This window comes from Hermetia illucens, chromosome 5 (assembly GCF_905115235.1).
Source record: "Hermetia illucens chromosome 5, iHerIll2.2.curated.20191125, whole genome shotgun sequence".
Lineage (NCBI taxonomy): Eukaryota > Metazoa > Arthropoda > Insecta > Diptera > Stratiomyidae > Hermetia > Hermetia illucens.
In genome coordinates this window covers 56,061,138-56,084,166 of record NC_051853.1, presented here as the reverse complement: position 1 = coordinate 56,084,166, position 23,029 = coordinate 56,061,138, and the positions used below count along the sequence as shown (strand labels likewise).

Genomic DNA, 23,029 nt, shown 5'->3' with positions numbered 1-23,029 from the left:
TGGTCTACCAGAGCATTCTTTGCCTTTCACATTAAAGTCACCACTTTTGAATTTTCAAAACCTTGCCTTACAAAAAAGTCAAGCGATGACGGCTTTACGGTTTCTTACCAGGGCAGAGGCAAATCGTCAGACGCTGCCTCACCTCTGCCCTGGGAGCAGCGTGACCGTAGTGGCTCGCAGATGTTGAGTGCTCCTTTATATAATTCGTAGAACACGACATGCCTACGAATTATATTGAGCGCAAATCCGCCTTATTGACCAGAGCTTGGCGAGAGCTGGTCCGGTCCAGCATTAAGTTGATGCGGATTTAGGACCCCATCATTCTCAAAACGAATACTTGCCTTACAAGTTTGTATCGAAAGAGCGCAAATTCACGGAGTCAACTTGTATATGTGTGCAACTTACTGTCAGACAGAGAAAATGATATATTTGTCATATCAATAGACTGTTTGCTTTCTGCCGGCGCCATCCCTTAGTAAAAATAGTAAAAAATTACTACTACTATTGAATAGGTTGATTCCCTTAATAACAATGGATGGATTCACTATAGACTTCGTGGTGATTTAATGTCGCTTATATAGGTAATGAAAATTGAGGTGATCGAAAATAAGTCATACATTCCGTTGGATGATAACATAATGTTGTTGATGTGTTGATTAGAAATGTGATTATCTCACAACTCCCCCAAGCCTCCTTAAGAAAAAGGAGAAAGTGATTAGGGCAATAAGATCGACAAGGACTCAAGTCGGTTCTTGCTCTTACGACGTTTTCGCCCTCAGTCTTTTCGATTGAACGACAGAGTTCTCCAATTTCGGAAATGGAGGGGTCTGTTACTTGCGTTGTCTTATGCGTTCTGCCGCGCCACGGTACGAAACCAACTTCAGTTTCACATGAGGCTTATATTATTTTCCAATCTTGCTTCATAAGAATGTGCAGATTTAGGAAGATTTAAGATTCAAGACGACGTTTAATTTGAGCTAGGATTAGGCGACCCGCCTATCATATCTTATTAGGGCGGATTTCATCTACAACTAAACGGTTGCAATACCGGACCGTTTATAAAATTCTTAGTTCTTCGTCTTAGCTTATGCTTCAAAAAATCGCAAATATAAATATATTTTTACAAAACCTTAAGTACTTTTCCCGTAATATTTTCTTATATTTATTTCCATCTTATTATAACTCTGAACACTCACTCTACATTTATTGGAAACCCTTTATAGAGCATCTCACATTGCATCTATCCGAATCCATATAGCGTATAGTTTAGTTAATATCAAAACCCTTTCTTGATGGTTAATTCAAAGGAGATGAGACTCTGTTACTTTATGTATTCTGGCCTTACATGCATGCAGCTGCATACTTGCTCTAACATGTTGTTCTAAATTCTATTGTATGATTACCATGTTTATCCGGCAAGGACTTCGTAGTATTATATTTGTTCGCCTATTCTGCATCTGCATGCAAACTTTAGGTTGCATGTACAAACTTTGTTTGAATTGCAGGACAGAATACCAAACATTCAAACAATGCTGATATGATCTCAGGGGGTGAACTAATGTCTTCGATGGGTTTGGAGTTTGCCTCAACTATGTTTCTTCGTTCTACAAGCAAAATGTATATCCAAGAAAGTTAATTTGATTTTCTGACAAAGTGAATTTGTCACTTAATTCGTAAATAAAGTCTCACTCTTGCTGCAGTGCAATAAAAGATCTTAGATAAAATTAGAAGCTGAGTCTACACATCCTTTTGCCTAGAGAAGATTATAAGCATTGGGCATTCGGTGTAGAATAGTAAAGCAGACAATTCTGCTGCAAATGCAACAATGAATATTTGTAATTGTGCAATAAAGTACCACAACGTAGTGAAGCGCTTACACTATATCACTCGTCCCGGGTTAACTCGAAAAAGATTAATGCCACCTAATAAACTGGAAATAATGTTTGTTTAAAAACAAAACCTAATTAAAAACGATTTGTTGTTTTTCCGCCTGTCTATCTGTGTCACGTGCTTTCCTCGGAAATGACGGAAATGACCCTATTTAGACGAAATTAATTGGACATAATTTTGGTGGCATATGAAAAAAAAGCATACAGTGAACAGTTTGAATTCGTGTCGGAACCCCATGCAGTCCCTCCAAATATATGTGGGATATGAAGCGTAAAATCTCGATTACAACGCAGCAGGTCTCAGATTTGACATCGGTTACAAAGTAGGCGTGCGAAGTGTGAAGTGTGAATTCGAAGTGAGACAACACATTCTAAGAAATTCAAAAAAATTATAAAAATGCCTCTATATAAAATGTAAGCGTCAAAACATGTCTCATACAGATTTCTGTTTAAATTAAGTCAATAATGAGATATTACCAAGTTCAAGTTTCACCAGAAAGCCCACTTCTTTTGGGGGCTTCAATTTTTTTTAGAAGCGTAAGGCAAAATATAAGTTATAAACTGGAAAATTTGAAAAGAATCCAACCATTATAAAAAAAATCATAATTGGTCGAATTTACCTCTTTCTTGTAATGGATTTTATGCACCATGATATCCATCTCATCTGTCAATATCTGGCAGAGGCCAGGTGTAGAGACACCAACACAGCTCTTTGCTCAAGGCTGGGTCGGGCCAAAGAATGAAGATGACACTGCGAACACAGGTGTTAAGGCTTCGAGTTTTTGAGTATCAGTGACGGCCACTCTCCATTCTTTCACATAGCAGTACGGTACAGATGCGAAGCAACCTTAACTTGATTTCGGTGTGAAGCATTTTCATTTTCTGATTTAAGTCAAACCAACGAAAACCGACCTAGCGTTTTTAATAGATCGGGTAAGATAAAACTCAGTGTCACCGTCGGCACTAAATTGATCGATACCATCGATATTTTATTTTGAGAATGATGGGGTCCTAAGTCAACTTAATGCTGTACCGGACCAAATGGGGAGCAACTTACTCCTTCTTTCCTGGTCCACGGACCCCTCGCTTAGGGCTTGCACCCAAACTTCACAGAAATGTCAAGCGATGACGGTTTTACGGTTTCTTGCCAGGGCAGAGGCAAATCGTCAGACGCTGCCTCACCTCTGCCCTGGGAGCAGCGCACACTGGGACGAATCGTTATTTTAGCATGACAAAATTATTTGCTCATTGTTTATGAGAGCAATTTTGGTAAAACATAAAATTCAAGGGTAACAGAGTTTGCTAGTTACAAATTCGAGTAAAATTTCAAAATGGCGGATCCAATATGACATTTGAAGATACGAGATTTCATTCACATTAGTGGTTTTAACGATTCAATATACCCAATTTGACGTTAGATTTATTAAAAAATGTACACGGGAATTAACAGACAGCGGAAATATTAATAAAACAAAAAATTAAATAAAAATTTATATTTCAAAAGGACTTATTCTTATCTATTAATATATTATGTATAGTAGAAATATAAGTACATTTTTTTAAAATTAGAGTTCTGCTTCTTCGTCTTCATTCGCACAGCAAATAGGAGTTCTTAGCATACTTATTACCACCTGGTTAAATTTGGTTTTATTCTTTTTGGGATTTTTTCGTTTACTTGTTACAATGGGGTCCGAAGATACAAGCATCCAATTGAATATATCAACATTTGTATTTATTCTTGATGTTTTCCTGGAATGGCATTGCCTTAAAATTTTGTATTCCTTATGGCCTGCTTCAATGACATCTTCAGTTAACTGGCCTATTGGCAAAGGTAAAGATTTTATAATATCAGCACTATGTAACAAGAGTTTGTGAACCGTGGCACTCATTTTATACCAGGAGTAAAGAGATACAGCCAGATGTGCCGTTTCAACGCAATATATTTTAAAAATATCTTCCTTGATGTAATGCCCGCATGAAATAACAGAAAGTATATTTGAAAATCGTATTATTAACTCCTTATCAACTCCGGTTATTTCAGATGACAGTGAAGGGTTCTCGAAAAATTTCCTTGCCGTGTTTCCATCATTGTTATTGCCTCCACCTTGCTTCGGCTGATCGACAACGAGGCCCAATTTATTATAGAACTCAGTAGCTATTTTAGTTTTTCTTTCCTTTACATTTGCTTTTGCATTTTCACCTCTTGCTTGCCACTGCTTTATTTCCAATTTATAAGCTAAGTATGTGCAACAAATATTCATAGCGCCTAATATGAGCATGTAGTACAGAGATACCAAATTTAAACGCGCTTTCATCACAGTCCCTATTTTGCAATTTTCCTAAATCATTTAAATCTTTTGCAGAAGCTTTACAAATATTACACGCCTGCGAGTTTGTATTTTCAGTTAAAATATTAATCGTTTTTCCATCTAACATGGTACATATGAGTACATGTTTAATTTTTATTTCCTTAGCATCCATACGAATAATAGTAGGCTCCAATTGCAAAATTTGTTTTTCCACCTCTTTATATTCGTCTTTCACATTTTGAATATTTTCTTTTTTTATTTTCAATGCAATTGGACGACAATATCTCGTCGATGATGGGGTTAAATTATTCCAAAATATTTGTTTTTTATTATTATTAGATTGACACATTTGCAATGGCACTATTGTACACAAAATAATGTTAGAATCGGCATATAATGAATTATCTGCAAAATTCTGTTTGTATATGCTATGCCCACCACTTCCATCTAAACCCCATTTGTAATAAATTTCGATGATATTAGAGTTCTCCGAAATATTCTGAAGAATTACTTCAGCCTGTACTTGTGTCAAACGTTCTGCTGTATGTGTAAGAAGATCTTGCAAGGGCACAAAAGCTTCCTTTTCAGAAACGGTAATGTTTGGAGGATAACATCTTTTTTGCCTCTACTATTAAATGATACGAAGGGTAAATGTCAGCCCCTCTTTCCTTCGCTCCAACTCGCATGGTTATATAATCCTCCTTAGTTAGGCCAAGATCAACTACAAGACCTAAAGCCTCTTCAGGGCTGTATGTTCTTATAGAACCAGAGGATTGTGTATCGTGAGCAGTCTTCATTTTTTTTATTCTGTTGGGTGAAGATTGGATGGCTAATTTTACAACCTTAACTACACCTCTCTTTCCAGATTTGACTAAGCTTGATTCTGTGGCCATGTACAATTTGTCTGTACTTATGCTTGATGTTAATTCACTGATCTGCCTTTGCTTAGTACGTAGAGAACTTTCTTCAAAGTCCTTTTTTGGCCTTCCGGATAGCCGAAGCGGCTCTAATTCAAATATCTCTGCAAGTTTTAAATCTTCATCAAGCCATTTCATGTTGTTGTTCCGAAACCGCTCATACGTGTAATGAGAATTGCGCCATTTTATAAATAATTTTGCAACAAACGTTTTTACTATATTTTTCAGTTGCTTTGAGCAATTTTCTGAAAGTTCGTTTATGGCAAATTTTTCCGTTATGTAGCCAATCAATTGTTGATTACATTTGGCTGATGACATTTTGTTGAATTGGCTGTTTCTTAGCACTGTAAAAAGTTCCCCTTTCTTAATTCGAATTTCATTAGGAACAGGGTCAAGTCGACTACCTGAAAGAAATTTAGCGATTTTAAGAAAAGGGGGAAACGGGGGGACATGAGTATTGCATGCCTTTATCAGCTATACGTTGTGCTACAAAACAAGTAAAAAAAAGTCATGGAACTTTTTGGAACTTTTTTTGTAACACAAGCAAAAGTCAAAATTTCAATTTCTTTTAAACATCAAGTAGTAGTATTTTGTGATGCGCATACTAAGTAATTACTTTGTACACAGTAATGATATTAATAACTGCAAATTAAAGTACCTACCTGACGATTCTAAATTCATGATACAAAACTTTAATTTTTCTTACTAACAAAAGTGTAACGACCGTATAGTAACTGTCAACAATTTGTTGTAACTCACCAGTATCAACGAATAGAAACAATTACTCAACTTTGCGCGCATGGGATGAGCGCTGTGTCGCAGAAAAAAGGAAATTTTTTCTAGTTCACAATAAAGGGACTTATAGTGTAAATTTCTGGCGCATTTTTTTTAAATTTGCGAAAAATATTTAAAATCGATTTTGTCGTCGTAATATGGTCGTTTGTCCTTATGTGCAGCGTGACCGTAGCGGCTCGCGTATGTTAAATGTTTTGGTCCGGTCCAGCGCTAAGTTGATGCGGACTTAGGACCCCATTATTCTCAAAATATTTTCAGCTCTGGCCAGCTGTGGTCAATAAGGCGAATATAATTCGTAGTCATGTCGTGTTCTACGAATTATATAAAAGAGCGTTTAACATGTGCGAGGCGCTACGGTCACGCTGCTCCCAGGGCAGAGGTGAGACAGCGTCTGACGATTTGCCTCTGCCCTGGCAAGAAACCGTAAAGCCGTCATCGCTCGACATTTCATCGATATTTTGTTCGCTAATGGCAATGGAAAGATGGTATTTATATTCAGTCTGACTCTGTTTTTACACTTTTAAAAATCTAGAATTAATTGGAAGAAGGCCATGGCTAGATGAGAGAACAAGCTAATGTAATGAGCCAAGTCGAGGTGTTTGAGGAAACTCATCATTGAGTGAGGACATGGAGGGCCTGCAGCCGAAGCAGCATGAAGAACCTCACCCATAGCTAAAAGAAAAAGTGTTCTCTACAAGGTATAACCGCCGCGGATTCTACTTCCGGCTTCACATTCCTCTTCAATTTGACTTCGATGCAGCAAGTGGCATTTTCCGTTCTGATATGCCGCTCTGATAATATCTATTAGTTCTTCCAAAATGTCCTCTAACGTAGTGCTTTCAAAATACACTCCTTGTTCACGCTGTCTAAAGCTTTCTCGGATTCAATGAAGAGCAGGTGATGCAGTGATCTAAAGTGCCTGCATTATGAAGAACGATTCAAAGTTTCAAGCAGCCTGCTGTCTCTCGGTCAATCTATTTGTTGCATTCTAGGATAATAATAATAATCGTTGGCGCAACAATCTAATTGGATTAGGGCCTTCAAGTGTGTTAGAGCGCTTCATTCGAGACCATAACGGTACACTACAGGATAGCAGTACGCTATAGGAGGCAATGTGGTCAGCATTGCGCTCGTCCGAGATTATCACCCTGATTTGACTCAGGTACTCATTCACAGCTGCGTCGTCTGGTATCCGACGTCAAATTACGATACAAATCCCACTGCCATCAGTGAGATTTGAACCGCGACCTTCCGTACGATAGCCTTGTGCTTTAATCACTCAGCTATGTAGACACATTCCAGGATAATTTGAACCAATATCTTGCTGCAGCAAGAAGCGGTCAAACATGCCTGCATTTGTTGCACTCAAAATGGGTGGCCTTCTTCAGAATGTTAACGATCATCCCCTTCTTCTACTCACGAGGACTTATCTCAGATTTCCAGGAATTACTGAGACGTGGAAAAAGTAACCCTGTGGAGACGGCGATGAACAGTTTCGAAGGTGGATCGTCAAGTCCCACCCGAATGCATTGCTGACCAAGATACTTCCACTTTTGTTTAAAGGAGCAGCCGTACCCACTCTAACCATTTCATTCACAAGGCTTAACTTCACCAGATCTGAAATGCGCTCTTGCCCTTCAAGCTGCTCCTTCCTTAATATCTCTTGCAGAACCATAGAAAGTTTTCCGACCCCCTGCAGGTACTTTTCTTATGCAGTATACAGTAGTGAAACCATTATTATTTGAGAATACGAAATTGTCACACCTCTTCGGGGGTGCTTTATTTCCGCCAGGGAAAAATCAGAATCCTCGGCGATTTGTTTGTAACTATTTGAATTCAAGAGTATAGATAATAGTGCTTAAAAACTGTCTCCGGATGACTCAGTGGTTAGAGCGCTAGTCTGTCATACGGAACCACGCGGGGAAAAAGAGGGGGGGGGGGGATGAATTGTGAAAGGTTTTTCTTATATATGCTTAAGTTGGCAAAAGCTCTGGTTGGCCGAGATTATGGTCGTGGAATGGCTCATAAAACCACTCATGCACAAAATATTCATACTATCGAAAATTAAATATTCCACTTTGTCTAGACAAGATGATAAATAGTTACATATAGCTTCATAATCGTTGATAAAAATTCTGTACCTTCTGAAATTGTCGATTTCACAAATCTGCTGTTTTTCCTAGGCTAGCGTTAAGTTTTCACTCGTGGCCGTTAAAACTCCAAGTACGAAATTTTGAAAATGACTGTAGTTTCCTCGGTAGGCGCGTGAACGTTAATGAGGCTTTTGTTTTCAAATTTGTTCCGCAAACGCAGTGTGCGTGGCCATGTGCTTATTTTCAAATACGACAATAGCAGGCTCCATTTTTTGACTACCTTGGATATACTAGGTAATAGCACTTCTCCACCGGTCCTTCTATCAGGGTTCGAGCACATATTTCATGATAAAATGAGGAAATTATTTGCCTTTGTTCTTTTATTGTTTGGGATATGGGGGATCCTAACATCTCATCCTCTTGCTATTGGACTGGACCAAATACCTTTGTTCTTTGCTGGGTCCGATGTTCGCAGCAGGTAGTTTTTCCGAGTTAGGTTGCTAGCAACCCTCAATCTGGACGACCAGTTGGCACACGCCATGGGTTCGAATTATATCCAACTTCAAAACCGCCTAGAAGTTGAGGCCTAAGCCGGCCAAAGCTAAATTAAATAAACAGATGTCATTCTCATGGCATCGATAATATCCAGATATATAGGCCTTCACAGAAAGGCTTTCGGCGAAAACTCTTTTATTTTACCACCACACTACGGATACATAAGCAAACATCAGCGTAATAAGAACAATTTATATCCACATTACCACATGAGTCCTAATTCCCAACACCGATGCAAAGATCCGCTTATACAGCTCATAAGTTGTGAGAGCTGATTTCATCTTTATCTCTACATGTTTGTTCAAGAAAAGCTTGTTATCTAGAATAATTTCCAGATATTTCACATCTTGGCAGAGTTAAAAGGTTGTACCCCTCAGTTCGGGAATGTAAAGGCCATTCAGTTTCCTTCTAAATAATACTTTTATTTGGATTTATTGACTACGCCTGAGGCACTACCTGTCAACCAAATCACCATTAGTAAATTTCGCAGTTCGCATAGTAGGGAGTCAATCATCATATTTCCAGAAATGGTGATAATACCCCTCCTTGAGGGAAGCCTTTTGATACTCTTTTTGTGAGATAGCGACCAACACCTACTTTCGGACACAGCAATCTCTATATCAACATAGGATAAGTGCGCTTAACGAAAGTATCATCAACACCTTGGTCTTTGACAGCATCACAAATGTTTTAGAAAAACCGTGCAGTCAAAATCTCCTTCACAAACATCTCCATTTCGTACCCGCCTTTCAGGGTTGCATCCTCTGTCTTTGAAATCGAGAATTAAAGTGCAGACTCACTCGATTTCCACGTTGATGAGAACCTCGGCCTTCACTTACTGGGTACGGTTTTATCACTGCTAGATAGATATCATTCATATCAGCTGCTTTGTAGTCCTCAGAGGATTTTATTGGTGATTACACTTTCGTGTTAAAAGGTTTTCAGGAGCCGCTAATTAGGTCTCTTCCTCTGTTACCCTTTCTCTCAGATGGTGCATCTGCAAGAGGGTTTGCACTAATTCATCTCTTCAGTTCACGAAAGTAACATCCGCTTTTCTAAGAAAATCCAACCTGGTAGACTAAGCCCGTTTAGGGACTCTGCACAGCCTTAAAGGTTCTCTTTCGCCTTCAACTTGCTCATAGTATGTTGTAAAGGAGTGTTCTTACGATCCTCTTATATTCATGCTATGGGTTCCTGAAATTTAACCAGTCTTCATTCTTATTCTTTTTTTTAAATGCACGATTCAGAACCCGTCTAGGTAATTTTCCGAGTATTTGTATTGTAGGTCCACAAATACCGTTTCACCGTATTTGCCTAGGGCAATAAGACGAGCCACTTCAAAGCATTCTAAAAGTATCTGATTTAGAGTTTCCGATTGATTTCCTATCGCCACAGGATTCCGTAGTCGCCTAGGGAGCTGCACTTTATTGCGATTCGGTCTTCGTTGGAATCATTTTTTTTTATAACAGTCTCATCCTTTGACTGGCAATGAGATTTCGTCCAACACCCACTAGTCTCTAATCGACTAGCATTTTTGAAATACAAATTACTAAGTGAAGAGTTCGCATCACAACCTAGTAACAGTCCAAGACTTCTTGACTCCACGACTAGCTCCCTTAGTTTGGTAGAGGACAGAGAGAATCATAGGGTAAGTACACAGATATTATATTCTGACTGCAACTGGGCCCTAGATATAGAATTGTTTCAGGATGGTTGCTTCTAATAAATTCGACATCAGGACACAAACCTCGCGGTCTTTTGCATCTTTGACTATAGAAGATCCTATTCCCTTTTACCACAAATTTTATTGGCCCTCAGAAATATATAAGGGGATACCTGCCTGCCTTGTTGCTAATAGAAAACTTTGACATGCTAAGTTAATTTGACTAAGGTTTATGTTTTTAACTATTAGTGTAGTTTCATATGTATTGAAAAACCGTTCAGTTCAGTATGAGTCGCACCGGGCTTATAAGTTTACCCACATTTCTCGCCGAGGGTCCTTCCGTCTGATTTTTCTGAATTTTACAACACATAATAGTGCAGCAACGCCCATTTTCTCATCCTTCAATGAAGGTTCACTTTATTTCGCAGTTTCATCGGCTGACGTCGACTTGAAACTACACAGGTTCATGGTGTTCAGTCTGCATGGATCCGCTTCCGTGAAGGTATTAGACCAGTTATGTTCGCATCACCAGCTTTTCTTCCTTCCGCTTTTCCAGGTAGAGGTAAAAAAGGAAGTTCTGACATGTATAATTTAGTCCATAGTTCCCTCTTGTTTGTGGCTGAAATTTACTCCTGTCCAGCGTTTCTCTTTCGTTTTCTGAGAGACTTAGGTTAAGGCGAGGCTTACCAGGGCCACTAGTACATGTGACCTGTGTTATAAATAATCCTCGCAAAATGCACATTAAAGTTAGTATATGGTAAAATTCTTCATGATGGTGGAGGTAAGTTTTCCGATAATACTAGACTGGAACTAAATTTAATCAGTCATTTGGTGCATTCATTTTCGTAGAAATCGAAGGCTCAATTCTCAATCCAATGTTTCCAGTAGAGTATGTCATTAGCTCCTGTATAGTAGAAAATATTCTCGGAAAATCAAATATTCAGGAACAATGAACCATCTTTACTTAGTAACTTAAATATTTATAGTTATCAAGGTTTCCCTGCCATTGCTTCAAAGTCAATTCAGCTCCTTCCCCGAGGGTTAACTGTATTCGATTCAAACGTCTGGTGGCTCAGGTCTATAAACGATGAAAGCACTCCTGTTTCAAAGGTCCCCAAGAACGAAAAGTTTCTGGTATCGATGTAACACTAAACTATCTATGTGACTTTTGAAGTTCCCCAAGTTTCACTTCATTGCCCTACTCTCAGTCCAAAGAAAGTTCTGCAAGAAATAGTTCCCAAGACGCTAAGTGGATCTCTGATTCCAACAGCCAAAAACACCGCCATTCTATTTATTTTTCTCTATTTACAAACTTTCTTGTTGTGGAAAGTTTCCCTTCTTCCTGTTGCGGGGATAACAATTGTGCGTGATGAAAATCAGAAACGACATGGTCTGAAGTCGAAATGTTCAACACAATATCTATTATGTATCCAAAGCATGTTCCGCGGCTCAATGATGTTTTTTTTCTCCATTTTTTGGTAAATAAAATGAAATGACAAGAGCAAATATTTGCCCATTTTACATTTTGAGTATCTCCTCGCTGGATTTTGGAACTAAACCGGAAACATTTTCGCATAGATTGGCTAGTCGATGAAAGTTTATTCAACCCCTGTTTATGCCTTTGCATAAAAGTTTTCAGATCAAAGAAGTGTTGACGTTTCCAGACCCAGACAGAATATTCAAAATGTTCACTGGTGCAGCGGAGAATATTCCCAGAAAGGAAACCATCCGCTTATTTGAAAAATATATTTAATAACGAATTTTAAGTTTGTTCCCGGATAGTTGTGACGATGCAAATACTTTTTCAGTCATTGGCAATCTAATTTTCAGTTATCTCCGGAAAGTTCTACATCTGCAAGAAGTTTTCCCTCAGACAAAACTGCTCTAGTTACGAACGAAGTACTAGTGATAGGAAGATGTTATCGTCGCCTTGAAGAGGCATCAAAGACGGTTTGCGACGCAATCTAAAATGTAATTTTCCAGGCCAATGTTTTCTCATCACCCAACCAACTCCGCGTATCTAGGCTGCCAACACAGGACGAGACAAGCTCTATAAACCCACTCCATTCAACCAAATTTACAGCAAGAAAAATCCTCGAAAAACTTTCTTTCTGTATAAAGTGGAAATTTTCCTGAAAACCCCCGACCACAACAGGATTAACATAAAAGATGGTGTACTTACATTTTTGAAGTGGTCCTTTGGATAGATATTTGCTTGGAGAATGGCAAATTGCACTTGAAACAACTCGAATCTAACCTTCGCCTGCCTCTAATTTGACCTTGCATTAGCGCTTTCGTCTGTTTTTTTCTCCAACTTTCTTTAACATTCATTATAATATCATCTTTATAGGTCAAACGTTAATGCCTGTGCAAAGAAGAGGGTAAGTAGTTTCAATAGCATCGAATACCCTGTTCTGTGCAGCGTTAAGAGAAATGAGAGCCGTTAAGGCCACAAAATGTGAGAGAATGGAGAAAATGGAAAAACTGACAACCTGTTGCAATGCGAATAGTAATTACAGGCCATGACTGTGAAAGTATCCTTTCTTGGTGACAGAGAATGGGTATGTCAAATGCCAATGTCAAGGGTAAAGTATGGTAATGACAAACTATTAACAATTCTCTGTGGGTGTATTTAAAAAATGCTATCAACAGATAGGATCCACATTGAGTTAGGCAAGGTGAATAAGAGGGTACATTAGCTTCCTGGAAAATGGAAGCTGTCGGTATGCAATAATACCGCCTAATGCACAACTAAATAGGATTTCAAACGGCCAAGCATTTCAATGTTGCCACTGACAACAATGTTGGTTAGAACATTCAAAGCTCTCCCCGTGGCCATTGAAATGTGATCCCGAGTGGAGGGGGAAGTCAAAATCTTGCTTGGATCATTTACGTAGTTGGAGATTCAAGTGGTTAAATGTGTGCTCTTTTGTTGAAGTAAATCGTTAATCTGACATTCAACAGTACCTTTTCTGGTGAAGAGGTGGTGTGGTATCTGAGTACTATCTATATACACAGTCACCACTAGGCAATAGACGGCACTCTGGAAGTGAAACTAGCATGGTTGTCAGGCCCGCTGAAGCTTCCTGATAAGAACAGCGATGGAGAAGATTGATCTGTGCGACTGCGAAGCGAAGTTTCTAAAAGAAGGGTAAGTAGAAAACTGGAGCACTATTAATTGGAAAAAATGCCAGGGTCTTTAAAATAAAATTCAGAAGGCCATACGAAAAACCAAACGAGATTCTACCGGTAGCTGCGCCTTGACATTAATATGAGAAGGTACTGGTGGAAAGAATTACCCCAAACAATATGCTTTTGTTTAAAACAATTGCCATCCTTTTTTACTGTACGAAAAAGTTTCACAATAGTAGGCCATAGCTAACAATTGATGTTAGGCCGTATACTTCTGAAGGACGAAGTTGCAAGGATTCACCCAGTCAAACAGGTTGATGTGAATTTCTGACGGTAGGCAAAAATCTTTGTAAAAATGGATGTGACCCAGAGGTATTTTCCCATGAAAAAAGGGCATGAAAATGTCGCGGAACGAGCAACTTGCATATCGCATCCACTTAAGTGTGAATCGTGAAAAACAATTTTTGATTGCGAAAGTGATTTTACGGGGTGAACTACACAAAAAGAGACGAAGAGAAGACGACACCTCTTCTTCTTTTTCTTCAGCCTTGTTCCCGTTCACCTCTATTTAAATTATATTAAAATTTATACTTTTAATAAATAATAAAATATATTAAATTAATAATATGGTAATATCATGACTGCTGCATTTCCTAAGAATTTTCCAAGTTTCCAAAGTTCGGTCATTTTTACCTGAAGGCATCCAGTCGGGCCGAGTCAATGTGCAAGCGATTTCGAGCTTCCTGCTTCTAAAAACTGTTAAGGATCTCGGAAGTTTCTTGGGCATGTTAAACTTTTATCGTCGTTTCTTGCCCAAGGCTTCCAACCATCAATCGATCCTTAACGCCCTCTCCCCTGGGCCGAAAATCAAAGACTCTCGTCTGATTGTATGGTTGAATTCCCTCTGCACCCCTAGCCGCATTCGTCGATGCTCAGACATTAAATCATATCTAGCAGCTTTTGAGATTGTTCTCCAAACAGCTGAATCCCATTCAACAGAACTACAGCCCCTCTGATCGTGAGTTATTCGACGCGTATATCGGAATTAAATACTACTAATGCGAGACCTCAGACAAGGTAACACTTTTTCCACATTGGCGGAACTTCTAGGATGGACTACAAGAAGAGTAGAAGTTTAATTAAGGTATTACAATTACATGACCAGCTATAAAAACCCAAATTGTAAAGCAAACTTTCAGAAGATAAAACACTGAAGAAGGGGGTAGTTGGTCCCCGAAATACGTATTTGAATATATTGCCAAATACTTTCAGCCAATAAAGGAAACACATCTTATATATTGTATATTCTGGGTGATTTCCGAAATGAAGTATTTCATGCTGAGGCGATACCCCTGAAAGACATTACTGCACAAACTTGTGCAAAGGCCCTCTGTCCAGGATTGATTCCACGTTTTGTTCTGCTGGCAATTATAAGCCCCGACCAGAGAATGCAGTTTGAGTCTCCCCTCTTCCCAGAGTAGTGAAACTCCTCGACTTTAAACGCCACCGGACAATCCGCGTTCCACCCACAGTTCAATGGGATGCTCGAAAGGTGACACAGGACGCTGAAGGCCGGTATAATGGTCCAAGACGATTGATCGTAGGTCCCGCCGCCCGTTCTACTTGGCTTCCGGACAGTCAATCGCGAAGAATTTGCTGAAATTCCCGCGGAGCTGGTATATGGGGACTACTTGAGACTCCTTAGCTATCGCGAAAACCGTGGCTGACGTGTCCAGGGATCTCTCATCCTAATTAGGACGGATGCTCCTCAAAAGCTGCAGTCACCTTGGTTCAGCAAGAAAGCGCGACCGGAGCGTGAGGAGCGCGACGTGTCCGTTTTGATTTGCGGCAGCCTAGTAGAGGGAGCCGAGCGTCTGGTCTGGAGTGTTGTGCCGGAACGAGAAACTTGCATGTAGAACGCACGCAAGTGTAGACCCTGGTGCCCATGACAATAAAAATGAGATTTTGACAGCGAAAAAGATGGACTCCTCCCTATTTAACTTATATTTAAATTTATACCTCATTAAATAATAAAATACATTAAATATATAAAATAATATTTTCAGTTACCATAAAAACACAAAGGGTACTATAGGTTCCAGCACGAAACGTGGATTAGTACCCACAATGGAGCATAAAATCTTGGGAAACGCTTGCTGAACCAACAACAACAGCTCTCTCCTTTACTACTAAACCCTATCTATACCTCTACTTGGTGCCCGCTGGCAGCTCTTTCTTAGCGAAAAGCTGCAGACAGAGAAGGACGAAGGTGAGTCTGGTCCTCCAGGTTGGGGGTTAGGTAAAGCTGACAACCTCATAAGGAAAACAATTTGTTACGAAGCCACAAACAGAGCCTCGGACTGGACAACACGACGACGAACTAGGAATAAGGATTTGTGCATTCTTTCATGGAACGTGCGCTTCCTATATAGAGATGGTGCTACCAAGCAGCTAGCCGATAACCTGTCCCAATATACTACATCATATATTATAGCAACCATCCAGTAAACTATGTGCTCGGAGTAGGTTTCTTAGCCAGCCAAAAATGAAACTTGCTGTAATTGGCTTTGAAGACATAAGCGAAGAGCTGCGAATTTTGCGCTTGCGGGACTGCAGGAGAGACTGCAGAATCGGCGAAGGATACTTTCTATGAGGCAGTAGAGCAAACCCTCGAAGCCTGTCCTAGGTATGATGTCAAAATCATACTTGGGGCCAAGTAGGAACAGAGTCCATATTCAGGCGATACGTTGGCTTCTACAACCTACACAAGAATACCAATGATAACGGGCTGCAGATTATTAGCAGTGTCACACGAAATGGTTCTTGGAAGTACCTGGTTTGCGGGGAAACCGGTTCACGAACATACGTAGGCCTCACCAGATGGGGACTTTCAATCAAATTGCTGATCGAACGCCGCCACCTCTCAGCCTTGACGAATGTCAGAACATATAGGGGCCCGGAGGCAATATATACTCGGACCACCATCTCATTGGTATGGTGCTCCGCGCTCGAATTACAACACCACCTACAATCCCCTTTGACAATCAGGTGAGAGTGAATACTGAAACCATTCACTACACAACCCTCCGTAACACCTATAAGGGGAAATGGATGCCGCAATAACCGCAGCAGATGTCCTGAAGGTGAAGCATCAGCAATCTTCACAATCAATGATAACCCCATTCATATGGCCCCAAACATACTTGGCTCCAGTTGCAAAAAAAGTCGGAACGACTGCTTCGGCGATGAATGTAAGCTAGCAACAAAAGAATACTACATACCGAATAATATTGGAGTCTCAAAGGATGCGGGCACGCGCAAAGTTTTATCATGAACTCCGTCGAGCGGAGAAGCGACTTCACGGACGGAGAAGTGAAGCCTGGGGAAACCTATACATCTGTGAACTTGAAAAGTACAGGAAGCAACCGCCTCAGGCACGGAAGTTTCACCAACAAGTCAGCAGGATGAAGCCTTACACACCTCGATGCACATCCTGCCAAGAAAAAGACTGCCACCACAAATATAGAAGAAACAGTCCATGCAATGCACCGGCTTAAAAACCATAAGTCGCCAGAAGCCAATGGAATTACAATCGAATTTTTTAAATATCGAGGTGACCAATTTCACCAGGCATTCCATAAATTGATGCTCAAGGTGTGGGACAGCGAATCAATGCCTGGCGGTTAGAAACGAGGCATTATCTGCCCCATAAATAGAAAGGGAGATACAACACAGTGCAACAATTACCGAGGTATTATGTTGCTGAGTGCCAGCTATAAGATATTCACCGCTATCTTGCTAGGTCGAATAGCGCCACAGCAAAGGGGCTTCACTCCAGACAAATCAGTAACATATCAAATTCTCTCTCTGCCGCAAGCGATGGAAAAACTGTTGGAAAATGGACATCAGTTTCACCATCTTTTTATTGACTTTTAGGTCACCTATGATAGCATAGCCAGCGTAAAACTGTAGATGGCCATGAGGGAGTTCAGTATTCTGATGGCAATACCAACAACGGTCTAAAATAATGGGATGGCCTGCCATGCGTCCTCTTTAACCTGGCCCTGGGAAAAGTGATCCGGGATGAGGTACGGTCTTATTTGAGTCCACCCAAGTACTAGCCTATACTGAGATATCGACATCACGGTAAACGACCCGAGATGTACAAACTGCCTTCATTTGGATCGAGCAGGCGGCGCGAGGTATTGGCCTGCATATCAATGAGGGTAAGACGAAATATATGGTGCCAACGTCGGCACCAGAAACCTACCAACCGACCAACAACAATCAAATCGAATTGGTCAAACGAGAAGAATAAAATACGGGACTACAACTTTGAGACCGTTGAAAATTTCTCCTACCTAGCGTCGAAAATCACAACCGGTAACAACTATGACCTTAATTGTGCACGGTTGTTGGCAGCTAACAGAGCCTACTTCAACTTAGCTGTTCCGCTCGAAACGTCTCACCATGGGATCAAAGCTATTACTGTACAAGACAATGATCTTGCCATTCCTCATGTATTTTTTGGAGACTTGGGTTCTTAGCAAGAAAAATTTCAAACTCTTGGCCGCGTTCGAAAGAAGAATTCTCCGAAGAATTTTTGGCCCTCCATATGAGGATGGATGATTCAGTAGTGATCCAGCCCGAAAAATCTATAAGGTTAATATCTATGGTAGAATAAGTAAACGAGGCAGACCCTGCGATGGCGATGGCGACGCCAGAGAGTTTTAAAGCATATTGGATTGGTGGACCGCGGCGCAAAACCGGGATGTCTGGGGCATACACCGGATAGTTAAGTGGTTAGAGCACAAGGCTGTCATACGGAAAGTCGCGGCTCGAATCTCACTGATCGCAGTGGAATATGTATCGTGGTTCGACGTTGGATACCCGTCAACTCAGCAGTGACGTTGGATACCGGTCAACTCAACTGAGTCAAATTAAGGTCATAGTCCTAACGACATTTAACCAAAGAACAGGCTTGATCATTCTGTCTCATTTTTTGAAAACTGTGACAATTGCCACAAAACGCATTTTACTACCCGTTTCGGCTTTATCATTAGCATGAGAACCACATAACGAGGTGCGATGAAATTGATAATTTTTTGGAATATTTTTATTTTAGTAGTTTTCAATAAAACTATTAGATATCATAGCATAGTAAAGTTAAGGTAAATTTCACACGCCCTCATACCTTCTTTCACAAATCCTCCTTATTGCAAATTTAGTGTCAAATGCTTGAAATTCCACGCTCAATATTGTTTCAAGTTCAGATGGTCATGATCGAAAGGATTCTCTGTGGATTCAGGTTCGATTCTGAACAGATAGAATACTAATAATAATCGTTGGCGCAACAATCTATATTGGATCAGCGCCTTGAAGTGTGTTAGAGCACTTCAGACAAGACCGTAACGAGTACCCTATAGGAGTAAATGTGGTTAGGATCTCAGGCGAGCGCAATGCCTGAGAATATTACCCTGATTCGACTCAGTCATTTACAGCTGAGTTGACTGGTATCCGACATTCAGTGACGATTTTCCGCTATGACAGCCCAGTGCCCTAACCACTTGAGCTATCCGGATACATTTTCGAAAAATATTTAACCTATAAGATGCATCGTCGTATGTCGCCCCATTAATTCACTTTAGCTCTTTTATGAATCGATATTCAAGTCATTCGATAATTATAGCCTTCAGTCAGAATAAGTTAAAGCACCTCAAACTCCTATTCTTTCGTATTTAAGGTTTGGTGTCATTTCTATCTAAGAATCTGGGAATCTATCTAGGAATACTTATATTTGTTTTGTATTCTATTTGCACTGCAGTTAGCAAGATAATTTTTGCAACATTCCTTAGTAACGATGAACTATCAAATTTAACCGATTAGTTTGGTATAAATTTTCACTAACATTAGAGGAAGAGGCGGGAAAAAATACCAAAATTATCATAATCAGAAACTCCAATATACAGAATGTAATCAGCTTTGCTTACTTTTAAATGAACCTTCAAATCCTGGTAGGTCTGATTAAAAAACTAATCGGTTCCTATGGAATCCATGTCTGATATTTTTTACTAAGTTCTGATTAAAAAAATATAACCTCTGGAAATGGATTCATTAATCCAAATGTCGAAGATAGACGTTTCCATTCGCTACGACCTTCAGGAGGACTACACCCGACTTCTTAATTTTATGTTCAATATTTTTTAAAGAAAAATGAATGTTATTCATGATTTCTAATTTCCGTTGAAATTAACTTAAATAAGGATCTGTTTTTGATGTATTCATATTGATTGAATGTGGAAAAATATGAGGACACGCGATGTTGGAATTTACACTTCCATAAAATAAATGTCGAGTACATTCCTTATCAAAGTAAATTGAAAAATTATAAGCATCAAAAGGTTACTCAAAAGTGGAGGTTGCAAAAATTTATAAATAACTTAGCGCCAAAAATAGCTAAGAACGAAATATCTTGCGACAGCAACCTCATTAATCTGTATCTTTACTTCCCATTCGAGACGAATTTTTCTAGAAGAGAGCCTCGTCAAAAAAGGCTTGGTTTGAATTTCTATTTCGTAACGTATTTACCGCACGTGTCAACATTAATTTCCAATTAACGTTATGCTACTTGGATGAACACATGCGCACAAACGGAACTTTCGTTTCCTTGGATTTGATCTAAAACCAATTTGAGAGTAATTCTTGTCCTTTTGAATTTTCCGACTCAATTTATCATCAAATGTTTCACTCGTCCCAGGATAGGTAAACTGTTATCTTGTTGCACACACGTGCGAAATTTTTAAAAATCATATCAAGGATAAATTTAATTTTCTCACAGTCATATTGAAATAAATGGTTGACTGTTCTCCGGAAGATTTCCTGGAATATGTCGTGAATACCAGACCAAATTTGGAATATTTTATGAATATTGGAAGTGTTGGATCGAGGGCAATAAGCTGAAGTATCTTACAGACACCTGTCGTGAAGATAGTGCTAAATATTGTATTGTGTAGAATTGTAGGTTTGACTATTGTCTTAACATTCCTAGGATCACTTTAAAAGGGACGAAATTCAGTGCAATTTGAATGGTTTTGGAAAATGTTTATATCTGAAGGCAATCGGGATACGATTTATATTAGTGAATTCCACAATTGGCATGACTATCGGCTCCACATAGAACTTTAGATGTCGGATCCAGATACAGTTTCAGAAGTATGTAGCCCTACCTATTGCGTGAGCTTCCAATATGGAGGAAGAGGACGTTTTCTATAAAAAACTGAAAATTCCTCGAAAGGTATCATATATTTGGTGACTATAGTAATAATCATGAAAGACTTGTACATTTCTGTGAACCTCATTGACTCATTATTGATAAAGGATTATTCGCTTTTAAGGTTTTGTGTAAGACAACATTAAAATCGGTTTACTGTCTATTTGTATTGGGAGTCTTTCTGTCTGTCTGTCACACGTACTTTCTCAGAAATAGTTGACTACAAAATCCCCGTTAAGTTTGGTGGAAATCGCACTGTTAAAAACAAAGTTATAATAAGCTAAATTTGTCGCTACAGTGAAAATTCGAAGACTTTGAATGTCAGTATCACGCTAAAGTGAATATTCTGACATAATTTATGCATATACATTACGTGTTAGGTACAATGGAGTGATCGACTGCAGTTTTGTTGCGTTGGATATTGCGCCTAGTGCAAGTTGGAAAGTTATCTGGCTTCAGCTTTGTTGTCACAATCAGTCTTGTGGGGAATGTCGATTTTTTCATTTTTTACATTTGAGTGAACATTTGTCCCGTTAGTACCTAGTACGTAACATGTGCATATATTATGTGAGAATATCTACTTTCGCGTGATACTGGCATTCAAAGGGTTGAATTTGTACGGATTAGGCCAAATTTGGCCTATTATAACTTTGTTAGTAATATTGCAGTTTCTACCGAACTTGGATCATCCTCTATGGTATAAATTACTTTGCTGCAAAATTTCACGAATCTAGGATGAACTTCAGGGGGTTTTGCAGTCAACTATCAGAAATTATAGTGATTTACTATTATTAACTTTATTTGTACAGATATCGATATGGAGGGTATTTTAGAGGCTAGGCAGATTTTTGGGTTGGGTAGTTTCTGAGAACGAATCCGTCAAAGAAATTATCACTTTGAACCCCCGCACTGCCGACCTTTCAAAGAAATGTCAAAACTAAGACCGGGTTTGGAAAGTACTAACCGATACTTCCCATTTGATACCCCACATGGCTATATTTGGTTTCAAAAAAAAATTTGCACCCCCTTTTTGTATGTATGGGACCGTCCCCTCCCTAAATTCGACATACACAAATTTCCACTCAAAAGACTTTTTATAAAAGAAATACGCGCAACCTTTCATACCTGAAGCATCCATATTCAGTTTTCCCAACTTGTTCATTATCTGATTAGATAAGAGATATATGTATATAATATAATCCAATTTAATATAATTTACATATTCTTCTTTTCCTTTAGCTGCTAACCCGTGCACAAGTGGGGTCAACTCGTCGTAATCGTTTGCGCCATTTTGTTCTATCAAAAGCTTGATCTAGATGCAGTCGCAAGACTTTCATACCGCTAGACAACGTATCAATCCACCGTTATTTCGACTGGCCATTGCTCGCTTACCACTTCGATATGTATACCAAGGTGAATTCTTTGTTAGCGGGAATTATATGACCATACCATTCAAAATGCCTCTCTCGCATTTTTTCCACTATAACTTTTACCCTATAGCGGGAGAGGATATCGTCATCTCGGACGTGATCAAGGCGTGATACGCCACTCGTCCAATGCATCATCTTCGGCTCCATTACCGCTTGATGCTATTCATTGCCTGCCAATGGGGAACTGAGTAGAATTCAAGAATTCACTGATCCCAAGTATTGGGTCCCAGCTTTTCCGTTTCCAGACCTTAGTCGCAATATTGACAGGTCTTGTTGCTTCCCCCCATTTCATCTATTTTATTGTCTTCCCGATTTCAATCGTCCTCACAGGTGGAATTGCTCCAAATGTCGATAGTGCTTGTAGAAATGGAGAATGAACAAATTCTTCGTTGAAATCTACACAAAATGTTCTCATCATCTATCCGTCGCGGCTCGCCGACTTATAAGCAAAGTAGCGTTCTTGTCATTAACGCTACAGGGCTATTCTATATCCTGTGTGGGTTATTGTTGAATTTTGACGAGTCGATATGGATCTTTCTCGTCATCTGCAGTGTCCAGTTTATCGTAAATGCCTTTGTAATGAATCGCCCGGGTGATAGCGATCGCTTTTTTTGCTTCCCAATTGACATTCTCGCAAATTTGCCGTTTGCCCAACGTCTTATGGTCGAGAAACTTGTGATAGAAACGTTTGATTTCACGGGCTCCCATTTCGAAATCATCATTCCAAAGCCAAGAATCTCGGTTGATTTATGACCCCAGGGGTTGCACAGGTCGCTTTATAGATCGGGCCTTTTACTTAGTTCCACGATTCTTCCCCATTCAGAATTGTTAGTCAGGTACGTCAAATCAGTTCTTCTTTTTCTTCACGAAACCGCCACCATTTAATGCGCGGCGAGCCAATGCGGTCCTCACGCTGTGTTGCCTATGGCTTGATTTGCAAGACGGTAACCAACGGCCAATGTTTAGGTGCGATGGC

General features: G+C 39.6%; 1 protein-coding gene across 2 annotated transcripts in view; it reads left to right on the top strand.

The window, feature by feature from the left end:
• LOC119657870 (sex peptide receptor) overlaps positions 1 to 23,029 on the top strand; it is a 490,494-nt gene that overhangs the window by 88,444 nt on the left and 379,021 nt on the right. The gene's annotated exons all lie outside the window — the stretch shown is intronic.